This window comes from Epargyreus clarus, unplaced genomic scaffold (assembly GCF_041222505.1).
Source record: "Epargyreus clarus isolate Ecla_fem2 unplaced genomic scaffold, WU_Ecla_fem_2.2 ptg000015l, whole genome shotgun sequence".
Classification (NCBI taxonomy): Eukaryota; Metazoa; Arthropoda; class Insecta; order Lepidoptera; family Hesperiidae; genus Epargyreus; species Epargyreus clarus.
This window is the reverse complement of record NW_027332223.1, coordinates 16,547,299-16,560,037: the sequence shown is the minus strand read 5'-3', so window position 1 is coordinate 16,560,037 and position 12,739 is coordinate 16,547,299. Positions and strand designations below refer to the sequence as shown.

At 35.7% G+C, this 12,739-nt stretch overlaps 1 protein-coding gene and 5 non-coding genes across 6 annotated transcripts in view; 4 read left to right on the top strand and 2 right to left on the bottom strand.

Moving 5' to 3' along the window:
* side-II (sidestep II transmembrane protein) overlaps window positions 1–12,739 on the bottom strand; it is a 544,775-nt gene that overhangs the window by 509,699 nt on the left and 22,337 nt on the right. The gene's annotated exons all lie outside the window — the stretch shown is intronic.
* TRNAS-CGA (transfer RNA serine (anticodon CGA)) lies at window positions 4,354–4,435 on the top strand. The gene has a single exon. It is a non-coding gene; the product is annotated as a tRNA-Ser (tRNA).
* TRNAS-AGA (transfer RNA serine (anticodon AGA)) lies at window positions 5,033–5,114 on the top strand. The gene has a single exon. It is a non-coding gene; the product is annotated as a tRNA-Ser (tRNA).
* On the top strand, window positions 6,133–6,214 carry TRNAS-AGA (transfer RNA serine (anticodon AGA)). Its single transcript has one exon. It is a non-coding gene; the product is annotated as a tRNA-Ser (tRNA).
* TRNAS-AGA (transfer RNA serine (anticodon AGA)) lies at window positions 7,294–7,375 on the bottom strand. The gene has a single exon. It is a non-coding gene; the product is annotated as a tRNA-Ser (tRNA).
* TRNAS-AGA (transfer RNA serine (anticodon AGA)) lies at window positions 11,765–11,846 on the top strand. Its single transcript has one exon. It is a non-coding gene; the product is annotated as a tRNA-Ser (tRNA).

Here is a 12,739-nt window from a genome sequence, read left to right as displayed (position 1 = left end):
GACCATGGAATATAGTGACCAATGATTACTTCAGTCAAAACGGGACATCGATTTTTTTATGTCAACTACTTTTTATTTGAAAAAATAAGGTTTAAAAAACTAAAAACACGTTATTATGATAAAATCAACTAAAAAGTAGAAAATAATTTTCAATCTAGGGATTATTTAAGGAACAGTAAATAGTATAATTGAGGAAAAAGTGTGGGGCGCTTTTCGAAAACTGATAAATGGAGCACCCCATGCTTTTTTCACAATTTTACTATTTATTGTTATTTAATTAGAAGTTACTTAATTAAACGTTACTAATAATTCAAGATGGCGGAAATTTGCTTTTAAAACATTGTTATTTTAAATTTATGGATTTTAATATTTAGTTATCATTACTGTTATTTGGGAAAACGGACCAATTTTGTGTCCCGAGGTTCTTTTCGGAGACAACGGGACGAAGCATCGAAAAAAGTACCGTTCAAAACAGGACATATGGTCACTTATCCATTGATCCGCATGCTTGTCAAAGACAAAGAAATAATGGGACAGAAGGTAAAAAATATACAAAACTGTTGATATGTTTTAGTGCGCCGTTTACGTAGACATTTTATAGTACATTTTAACTAAATAATTTATTATATAAATATATAATTTAAAAGTGTGATACAAAATATGTAGATTTTATGGTTTATTCTATTTTATCTTTAAATAATGTATCTATACAGATCGATTGGTTTAAAATAGACAATTTAAAAATATAATCAATTTTTTATTCAAACTAGGTTCTTTATTCTTTTTTAATGTAATTGCATCTACCACCACTTCACAAGGTGTTTCGATATGGAGAAGAAGCGAAAAATTTCTGGCTATACAAAGATTGTTTATCAAGTTCAATAAAGACGTAGATAGGTTACTAACAAAACAACCGGCGCTTGTTAGTGGCACTCATCGGGAGAAATACACACTACTTTATAAATATTATATTTAAACAACACACTAATAAATAGTTAAGAGGAGCAAGTAGGACGGCATGTTCGCCTCTTAATGTGCGGGCGATAGGTGCGCCGGCGGCGGCATCCGCGGCGCGCGGCCAGTCGCCCCACTCCTCGACCACTTGGCCTACGGCGGTGGGCAGAGACGGACGCTCGCGATAATTTGTAACCGATCCCAATTAAACAGTTAAAATACAGTCCACTTCTTTCATTTCGAGCCCTATGCATATTAGGTTGTCCCTGTAGTTCCGGGACTAGAATAGTGCTACGGTATCCCCTGCCTGTCGTAAGAGGCGACTAAAAGGGGGCTTCCGGGGTTGCGGGCGGCAAGAGTGGGAGCTCGAACCGCCCGACCAGCGGCCCCGGGAAGGACGACGGTATGTGTGGTCGCATACCGTCGTACACACCAGATGGTGTGGCGAGCGTCAAGTTCGCCTGGGCGGAGCCCGACGGGGCAACGCGCTAAGAGGACTCCGGTTGTGTTCCTTTGGAGACCCCGAAGCCCTCTACGCAGCGCAGGGGTCGGCCACCGAGGGGGTTTTAGTGCGGTAAAAATCCCACATAACCCGGCGTCGCTCCCACGTTGTCGGGTACCTTTTGAAGGTTTCCCCTTCGATAACAAAAAAAAAAGGCATATTAGGTGTTCTAACACGGCACGTCTAACTGAATATGCAAAAAAAGGATAAACATATAACTTTATGCGTGGCAATCATGATGACTATTCGTTAAAGATGAGTTTAAGTCTGATCCGTCTATATGAATTAATTGAATAGCTACCTATAATGTGCTTGGTATAGAGAGAATAAATTCGTATATGCATTAATTTAATATGGTATTAGTATTAAGGGAAAAATACGTAATTCAGTGCGTGTCTCTGCGTGAATGTTGCATGGAATGGAGAAGGGTGTTCAAGAGTGTTTTATGATTAACTACTAGTATGATTTTTGGATGCAGGCAAAATAAAAATTAAATTCTTTGGTTTTGTAAGATTTAATTATCATCGTCCATGGTATGTTCAGAGCAAGTCCGACTCTAATAATTTGGATGCGAATCGTCTTCCCTTCTTACCTTGCGAACAATGTCCAACCACTTTAGTCGCCCTATTTCATTTAATGGGAACCTAAAACATACACAGAAATACAATCACTACACAGAAATAGTATTAGAAAAAATATCGACTTAAACATCAAATTAATAAATATAACTTTCAAATTAGTAAATGATTTGTGTAGTTTCTTACGATATATATACCAATAATGTACCTTCTGGACTATTTATTAATTTAATCTATGATACATGGATACGCACAATTCATAACGCTTCTCTTTTACACTTAGTAATATGCCCATCTTTTTATTCGCTCTATTATCTGTGACATATATTTACGCTAAATTTAATTTGAATTATTGAAAAATCGATAATAACTTCTTGAAATTGAAATACTTACGAATGATAAGTGATTCCACCACCTTGGGTGATTTTTCCGCTGTAGTTTGTGCAAAATATCATGACACAAGACGGCATTTTTAATCACTTTTCAACACAGAAACTTTGACATAGACACGACCATTCTGAGAGGCGCGCGGCCCGTGACTAAGTTGTCATAGGCCAATTAGCCCATGAATCATGTGCCAAATTTCGAACGTGTATGACTCATCTACGTCTTTATTAGTAGTATATCGATGACTCCAAGCAAGACTGAACATTCTAAAATATAAAATAGAAAAGTATTTAATAAGTGACGTAAAGTATTAACAACCAGCAATATAAATGGATCAATGCGATGTGCCTGTAACATTTGGCCGAATGTTACAGGTACGTCGCATTTTTCATTAATAAATGCACTTTGTTTATTCATATTTAAAACACTTTGTACACAAATGATTTGTACCATAAATCATAATGGCGTTTTGATTTTGTACTGTCAAGTCTGTCAGTTGTAATTGTACGTTTAAAAATTACAAACACTCTTTTACGTTATTTTATTAATCCAGAATTCAACATAGCTTATGTTGATAAAACATATTATTTGGATAATGTGGTAATATAATTTTGAATTTTATAATGGGAATATAAGATATACTTCACGCAATTTTAAGATTTCCGCACGGATTATAAAAAAATGTGTATTACTGCCATCTGTGTTCAAGTTGACGAATTAAGGTTATCAAATAAAATAATAAGGAATGTAAAATAATACTTTATTCAATTATATACATATTTTTCTATTGACAGTCAACAACTCGGTTGCCTGGAGACTTGATATCCAACAGTCCTCCACCGCTATTTTCACTTACACCACCAGGGGCGCCGGCAGCATTTGGTCAAGGTGGCGGCGCACCAGTATGCCATTTTCAGTTCTGACTTCATAATGGAGTCTACCTAATCTTCGGATGACGACTCTGAACTCCCATTTAACTCTTGGGTTGGTGTAACTGCGGACTTGTACCTTATCACCTTGTCCGAACTCCTTCGTTGGCGGTGCATTGTAATGTAATCTGGATAGCGGGGCGGATTTCTTAAATAAGGCATGCATATAGGTTCTTACCTCTCTGCCAAACATTAACTGATAAGGTGATAACCCTTTTGTATTAGGTGTACGTCTCAAGCGTGCCTTGACAGTTAACAGTTTATCAAATAAACTTCCGCTCTTGCCGATATAAATGAACATTCAGGTATTAGCCGAATATTTTCTTTTTGTACATTCAAAAATTTTAATTTTAGCTTTGTATATATTTCTTCAAATTCGTACCTGTATTTTATTTCCTCTTCTAAATTTTCTTCCTCTGTAAGCCATTCAATTTTTTCTTGAATCGCGTAGAATTTGTTCAAATTTTCTTGTAAAGAATTCAGTCGTATATTTATTTCTTCATTGTCAATTTTTTCTATTCCCGAAATGTAATTTTCGGTTCGTTTCATTAACCCACGTAATGTGGCTCGTATTTTCTTATTGTTTTTTAGTTCATTCGACATCTCGTCGCTAATATCAAATAAAATAATAAGGAATGTAAAATAATACTTTATTCAATTATATACATATTTTTCTATTGACAGTCAACAACTCGGTTGCCTGGAGACTTGATATCCAACAAAAATGTTATTAATTTTCGTTACGGAATTTCTCGATTCGGTCGCCGCGCTCAAAGCCCGCGATAAAAGCTATGCAATAGCTTAATAATAAATTATTATGGATCATATGTGACGCTTATCTGACTTATTTGGGTTTTAATGAGAATTTATATAGTAGTATTACACAGTACCTATAGAAAACTAATGAGCAAAACCATAACATGGTGACAAGAATACATCGGAATACATACAGATTATTATGATATAACTTATAACTATTGTATTATTTAATTGAACAATATAAGCAGTCGTGGCCGAGTGGTTAAGGCGTCTGACTCGAAATCAGATTCCCTCTGGGAGCGTAGGTTCGAATCCTACCGACTGCGGAATACTATATTTTTATTTATGAAAATCCAAAACTTGCGACAAACTGTGTCGTTGTATAATTACTTACTTTTTTGGCCTTACCTTTTAGGCCTACAATTCAACAAGGCACATTCGAAACCTATTTGTCGATAAAGGCCTCCGCAGTTTGGCGGCGTTTGACCGGATGATCGGTTTAGGAGCAACACAAACCGGAAGTCGATTGGGGCGAACCGAGCGCCGGCAAATGAACAACTTTCTACCGAACACTGTTTCACAAAACAATAGAATTGAATTTAAATGGGATTTATTTGTTTTGCTGTTGACTTTTTTGCGATTCGATAAATAAGATGTCTATTAACGGCAGGTATAATAATCGCTTGTGTATAATTTATTTTAATATTCCGTCAATATGAAGTAGTGAATCTAAATTAAATATGTGCACTCCATGACATTCGACACATTCAGTTACCAGAACTCGCTATGTGTTTCGGTGATCCTAGTAGAAGAATTCCATTTTCTGGAAGGCTCTGCTTGCTAGATTATAGATTCAATATCTAAATTGCCTCCTAAATGTTCTCTTTTCATATGATATCGTATTATTTAATTGACCAATATAAGCAGTCGTGGCCGAGCGGTTAAGGCGTCTGACTAGAAATCAGATTCCCTCTGGGAGCGTAGGTTCGAATCCTACCGACTGCGGTCTAATATATTTTTATTTGTAAAAATGCAAAGCTTACGAGAACACTAGTTAAACCATTGTAATAACTTACATTTTTAGATGTGATAGGACTACCTTTTAGGCCTACAATTCTACAAGACACATTCGAAACCTATTTGTCGATAAAGGCCTCCGCAGTTTGGCGGCGTTTGACCGGATGATCGGTTTAGGAGCAACACAAACCGGAAGTCGATTGAGGCGAACCGAGCGCCGGCAAATGAACAACTCTCTACCGAATAGTGTTTCACGAAACAATGAAATTGAATTTAAAACGGATTTATTTGTTTTGTTGTTGATTTTTTACGATTCGATAAATAATATGTCAATTAACGACAGATAATCCCTTGGGTATGAATTATTTTAATATTGAGTGATTATTAATTAGCGAATGTGGTTAAGGATTTGATTGTTATTTGATCGCAGTCTCAGCCCTCTGCGTGTCAGACCGTTAACCCCTCCGCCACAGGGGTATTCTTAAAGTAGAAGCAACGAAGAAGCGTACTACGCCAAATTAGTTAGAAAACATATCTTAGTTAAGTCAAAGTTACATTGCTGCACTTTTAAAGTAAGTTGTTTATTATTTAATATCGGGAGGATTTGTGCATCGTAATTTCTTACTGCGGTAAATGGTCATTGCGACTACGGTCAATGCAACTAAGATCTTTCCGATAAGTCTATGTAATGTTGCTTGCATTCATAATTTTAGTGCTCATTTTAAAAAATCCTCAGATTCTGGTTTAGATTAAGTGTACTTTCTGAAAAGCATAGAACTTTTTAAAATATATTATTATTATGTTATTTAAAATAAATAATTAGTTATCATTTTAATACTCCGAAGGTAACTCGCATTTGGCAATTACTTAAAAACTGTTTAAATTGTAGGTATAATGTATCCACCTGTGTAATTTAAAATTAAATGCACCTAAACCTATATAACTATGACGTAAGACATGTTTCTTATTATGAAAGTAAAGGCGTTTTTAAATGTGATAGTAATCAGCAGTCGTGGCCGAGCGGTTAAGGCGTCTGACTAGAAATCAGATTCCCTCTGGGAGCGTAGGTTCGAATCCTACCGACTGCGATGGTAGATTATTTTTTACAAATTTATGAACGGTACATTGAAGGTGTTTTATATGTACCTACATATAATGAACGAATCAGACAAGAACCATGGCAGACATCAATTCTACTATCAAATTTATGTATATTAACCATAGATATAATATATCTATGATATTAACGTATTTATATCGACCGTACAGACGCCCTCAGACAATGACCGTGAGCGACCGGTAAAAAAATATTTTGTCTGTGTGGTTTTGTTCTAGACATTCAAAGTAAATAATGTTTAAGATACACTTAAATAAAGCCTTTTGATTGTTTAAAATAGACGTCTAATTGAAATTTATACAGCATAATCCCGTTGAGCTGATTACAAATTATGATTTCGATCGATAACATACAAACATAGACAATAATTTGAAACGTAACCTAACAAAATTGTACCAAATATTATATTAGGATAGATATGGATACAGATGTACAGTTTACAGATGTTATGCTAAACTTTCAAGTACCTAGTCAACACAGCTAAAGACTACCTATCAATCTCAAATAGAATAAGGGCCACTATCCACGAAAGCGGAGATGAATAGGAAAGAGAGATGATGGGTAAATAACCAAAATATTGTATATGTTTCGATTGTATTGATATTTAAATTTACAAAACATCGCTCCGCTCATCTTCACTTTAATGGATACCGGCCCTATTATAATTATAGTTCTATCATACCTACTTGGATTTATTTAGCAACAAAAATCATGGCCACCCCTCGTGGTGGCCACCCAGTTAAGTGGTGACTGTGCATTATTAGAAACGGACAAAACTCATACCAAAATTCAGTCGCAAATGGCCTGAGAAAACAAGCGAAATATCCTTCAAAACTAAACCCAAAAACTCTATACTCATACATACTACACTGCTATAAAGCATAACACAAATTATAATGAAAACAAAAAAAAAACGACAACAAACTAAAAAATTTCTTCATAGGACTGGATGCACGACTTTATGAACCTTTCCAATTAACTTTATTAAACTCAATCTTAACTAAAAATGTAGTATAAATAAATAAAAAAACTTCATCACAAGCATTGGAACGCAGTCGGTAGGATTCGAACCTACGCTCCCAGAGGGAATCTGATTTCTAGTCAGACGCCTTAACCGCTCGGCCACGACTGCTGTGGACATGAATCTCAAATACACGCATCCATTTTAAATATTCCACTTTCTCTTTTATTGGATTCGGGTATCGTAATAAAGCGGTTACGAAATCCAACGTGACGTCATACGTCATTTATTATTACATGCTCTCTGATAAATATAGTGACATTGTAATATTTGCATACATAGCGCATGGCGAAGCAGTTACCAATTAACACGCTGATGGATATATGAGTTTGATGCCTTTTCAGGTAAACATAATTTTTAAAATGTATTGTAATTGCGGTTCTGATTTAGTTGAGTAGTGGATACCCACAACTTCATCAACAACGACAATCACTGTACCATGACCTTTACTGAAAGCACATGTTAAATAATTATTTCAATTCTGGACGACATACTAATATTTACGACTGGCCTATTTAAAACTTTTATAAGATCAAACGATACATTCCTAAGTTTTTAGTATAATTCTGGTACAAATAGTTAACATAAAAATACAAAAAGATGTAGAAAAATGTAGAACAATACTTAATTAGCAAAACAAATTCACTTTCGATAATTACGATCGATAGTCCATCAATAGCGTAATTGGTGGTTAGGTAAGCAAAAATGTTTGCGTTCTCGTAACGTAACGTATGGGCTATGTAGGTCAAACTGTTAATTGATTATTACTGCTAGTTACCGCACTTCATCTAACTTTGATTAAAAAGAATACGTCAGCAACTTTCTAGTTTTTAAAATAAAAAGACGCATTATGCTTGTTTGTTATTTACATGTTTGTCCGACTGGGGATCGAATTAAAAAAAAACGCTTTTTACACTCACAGCCCCACACAGAGACAAATACACAAACACCCAGACCCAGAAACAGAAATCTAAATTCATCATTTAGAAATCTGTCTGGCCGGGGATCGAACCCGGGACCCTCTGTGCGTCAGACCGGCATGGTGACCGCTCCGCCACGCGGGTCGTCTATAATTCGGATTCGTCTATCATGCACATCACCATAAGGAAATATACTTATCCGAGGTGTTCTAACTTGGTCCTCACATGAAGCAACGTATCTGCAGCTATCCACAGATAGGACAATAATATCAATGGAAGGGTTAAGACGCTGGCAAAACCTATATATGAGGCCAGTATCTCCCTTCAAGAATAGAAAGGGCAACGTATGTATGATTCCAATATCCCATGTTTTATACTGTTACTTATCCAAGGCACTCCAGCTTAGTCCTCAGGAGTAGTGACGCATTTGTAGGCAACCTCAGGTATTCCTATCTAATATTATATTGCTTTTTTTATAGATCACCATTGACGGCAGTAGCCACTTACTACTAGGACTGCATGTTGCTATATCTATATTTTAAAAAGGTAATACTCTCGTCTTGCATACTGGCAGTCTGGCACTAGACTTGAGCTTAATAACTTGATGCTCCAAACCGATCTTATTGAATAGCTCCATTAGCGCTTATCTGGAGTTGTTACAAGTGGAGGGTTAAAATCGTAATTATCTCCCAACGCCCCAAACTCCTTAACTGGCGCCATTAATAAAGCCAATAGGCTAGTTTGAGCTTAGCGCATGCCGTGATTGTGGAGCTGGCTTTACTGGCTAATTTGTGGGTTTTGTTGTTATTCAAAAGGATTCCTAGTGGTTATAGTACTTTCTGTAGGTCTTCGGTTCGATTTCTTAGCATTCGTTTATTTTTGACATTTTTCGTTTTACACCTATTATATTTCTTTAGATTCAAAAATAGCAGAGCTTATAGTCCACTGAGCTTATAGCTTTATAGTCACTGATGCCAGTGGTAATTTGCTCTTGGGTAACCAACAAACTCCTATTTTTAACACGCTTTTATTAGCTTGGGTTGTATGTTTGTATGTATGTATGTACGTAACAGTAACGGAATCTTTGAACGCGATTTCAATCCACTTTGAACGTTCAGTTTAAATCAAAATTTTGAAAAATTATCAAAAACGGATGACAATACACGATTTTAATAATTTTGTACCATTGTCCTTATCAACATCCTCAGGATTAACGATTTTCGAGGCGAGAGAAAGTGCCTTATGGAGCGTACAGGCAAAGTTACTAGATTGATTTTTAGCTATGAAAAATAATAATGTTATTTCCCTATAACTCAAATGTACTGAAACATATCTATAATGCCATCTTGTAGAATGATTTTTAGGATTCCGTACTTAAAGGATAAAACGAAACCCTCCGCTGTCTGTTCGTGAGTCACAGGGCTTTATCTCTTAAACCATCATAGATAGACACTTTATTTTTTTACAGACGATGCATAATGATGATCGCTATAACAACAAATACTAAAAATTAATAAAATAAATATAGCTCAAAAAACTAAAAAACACGCTTTTATGATAAAATCAACTAAAAAGTAGAAAATAAATTTCAATCTAGGAATCAATTAAAGAACAGTAAATTGTATAATTGTGGTAAAAGTGTGGGGTGCTTTTTGAAAATTGATAAGTGGAACACTCCACGCTTTTTTCACAATTATACAATTTACTGTTCCTTAATTGATTCCTAGATTGAAAATTATTTTCTACTTTTTAGTTGATTTTATCATAAAAGCGTGTTTTTTAGTTTTTTGAACTATATTTATTATAATAAAAGAATAGCAGACGAGCATGCAGTCCACCTGAGGGTAAGTAGTCCGCCCATGGACATCTGTAATCAACCCCAGATAAGATTAGTTTCCTACCTGAGATCGCCTAGAAACGCGCTAATACTCCTGATGACTAAGCCGGAATCCAAGGCATTCAGGCTTAGTCGGCTAAGTATCGATTTAAAACATGGGATATTGGGATCATACCTGCGCTGCCCTTGTCATTCTTGAAGAGTGATAGTGACGTCATGTATAAGACAGTCAGCATCTTCACCCTTACTTCATCTCCACTGATATTATTAGCAAAATGCTACCAATGATGATGATAATTACTTGTAATTTGTATTTTCATTCGATAAAGAAGTGATAAGATAACGCAATATACATTTCTACTATAATTATGTGAAAGGAATTAGTATTAACTGAGTCTTATCAGATTAACGATAAGTGCTTTTGTTCTAGATTGTGACGTCATAGTGAGTTGAGAATTAATTAGATGTTATATTTATACTATGGACGGGCTTCATACAATCTTTATATCCAGGATAATTGAAAAGTGAAAAGTTAGAAAGAGTGTCTCAACAAAGATAGCATTTGTATTTAACTGTCGTTCTCAAAACTGTAAGCAAGACATTAGAAACCGCTATTTTTAATTTCAATCTTTATTGTAACCAATCACTTAAATTATTTAAAGGCAAAGTTACATTTTCATACGATTGTCCCCATTCGTGGAGCCAGAAGTTTGTTACAATAATGTTTTGTTCGTAACAAGTACAACTGTCATTAGGCGGGGGCTAATTGGAGCTTAATGTACAGGGGCTCTGGTTAACAAACAGATTGGGCATGGACCAGCCGAATGTAACGAATTAAAAATTAGTCATTTCTTTGTTTTCATTTTTAGGGTTCCGTACTCGAATGGTAAAAATGGAACACTATTATTAAGCCTCCGTTGTCTGTCTATCTGTCACAGCTGAATTTTTTATGCAGTACCTATGTAAAATAGGGGTCTCTAAAACAAATACTAAAAATAAAAAGCTTTGAAGATACTATTATTATTGAGTACGCTATACAAGATACCGATTTATTCGGCGTTTTTCGTTATATCTAGTAAACTTTAATAGGTAGACTTCGATCAAGAGTTGGTATTATTGATCGAAGTAGGTAGATAGTTCAAATTTTCACAATGCATTTACTTCTTGGGCTGGTATGATTACAAATCCAATTCAGGACTGTGTGACAAATACTAAAAATAAGTGAAAACTAGTTGGTACGGAACCGATCGTGTGCTAATTCGATTCGCACTTTTTTGTTTGTCAGACATAAGTGTCTCAGCTTAGGTAGAAGTCGAAACCAAATACATTCCCGCCCAAACAGTCTTATAACTATTGTACTATGGTTTCGTACAACAACTCATATCATTATATTCAACTTATTCGTACCATATTGCTCCAAAAATAACGCAACAGCTTTACAACGCTGCTATAAGTAAAAACGTACGTAGCGAACGCCTAAAGATGTACGTAGCGAACCGCCTCAATGAAATTACTAATTCTAGAATTTTAAATTACCTACTTATTTATCTAGAACTAATTACAATTACGAAAGGAGCTAATGTGAGAAATATCTCAGATGTGTTGCTATTATACACTGACTGTACGAATAACATGTAGGACACTACGTCTGTGTAGCACATGACCGTGGATGATATTTACTTTCACCTGATACACTCGGATAACGAACTTGTCCGAATTTAGTTTTTTACCGTTCGCGTACAAGCAGTCGTGGCCGAGCGGTTAAGGCGTCTGACTAGAAATCAGATTCCCTCTGGGAGCGTAGGTTCGAATCCTACCGACTGCGGTCTCCTGTATTATCATGATTTTTTTTTATTATTTGGATTTTTATATATTTCTAAAGATTATTTTAATATTCAATTTTTGGAACTGCCACATTTTTTTATTGCGCCCAGACTTAAAAAAAGACTAAAGCAACCCTGCGGTACAGGGCTGAGTGAATGCTCGTAACACTACCCCAGGCCGCAACGATGTCTGGCAGTATGGGACTCATCCTTAAGGGATGCCTACCCACTAAACACCCTACTTTTAGGCTTCAGTAAGTCAAAATTAAAATACTAAAACGCTGCTCAGTCTCAAAATAGCGTATAAGACATTTGTGTATACTGTATACTGTAAGCACAAGTATAATATTGGATGACATAGAATGCCTAAAACACTCATATTGTATTTTTAAAGTACTTAAATTAATGTCACTTGAAAAGAAGTTGCTAAATAATTTGTTGCTAGGTGCATACTCGACCACGCTGTCGCAAGTCAGATTTCTAGAAATCACTTCAAATCATACGTAATAGCCATGTCATGCCAAACATTAACATTACATTTTGAAACCGATAGCTTAACGTGCCCTCCATAGCATATAGTTTTGTTTTATAATATATGAGTAGAAGTAAAAAACGAGTATGCAGATCACCTGATGGTAAGTGCAATGTGCAATCAACTCAAAATAAGATTAGAATCCTAAGTACCTGAGGTTGATCGCTAATGGCTTGCTACCCCTAGCACTATGTTGGAATGTCTCGGATGAGTATGCCCCCTTACCACACCTTTCAAACCAGAACATAGCAGCGCTGACCACTGCTGTTATTAGGCAGAAATAGGTGTGGCGGTGGTGCAGCCGGAGTCGAACCAGAGTCGAATCGGAATCGAAAAAAGTCCATAGGGAATAACACTTACATA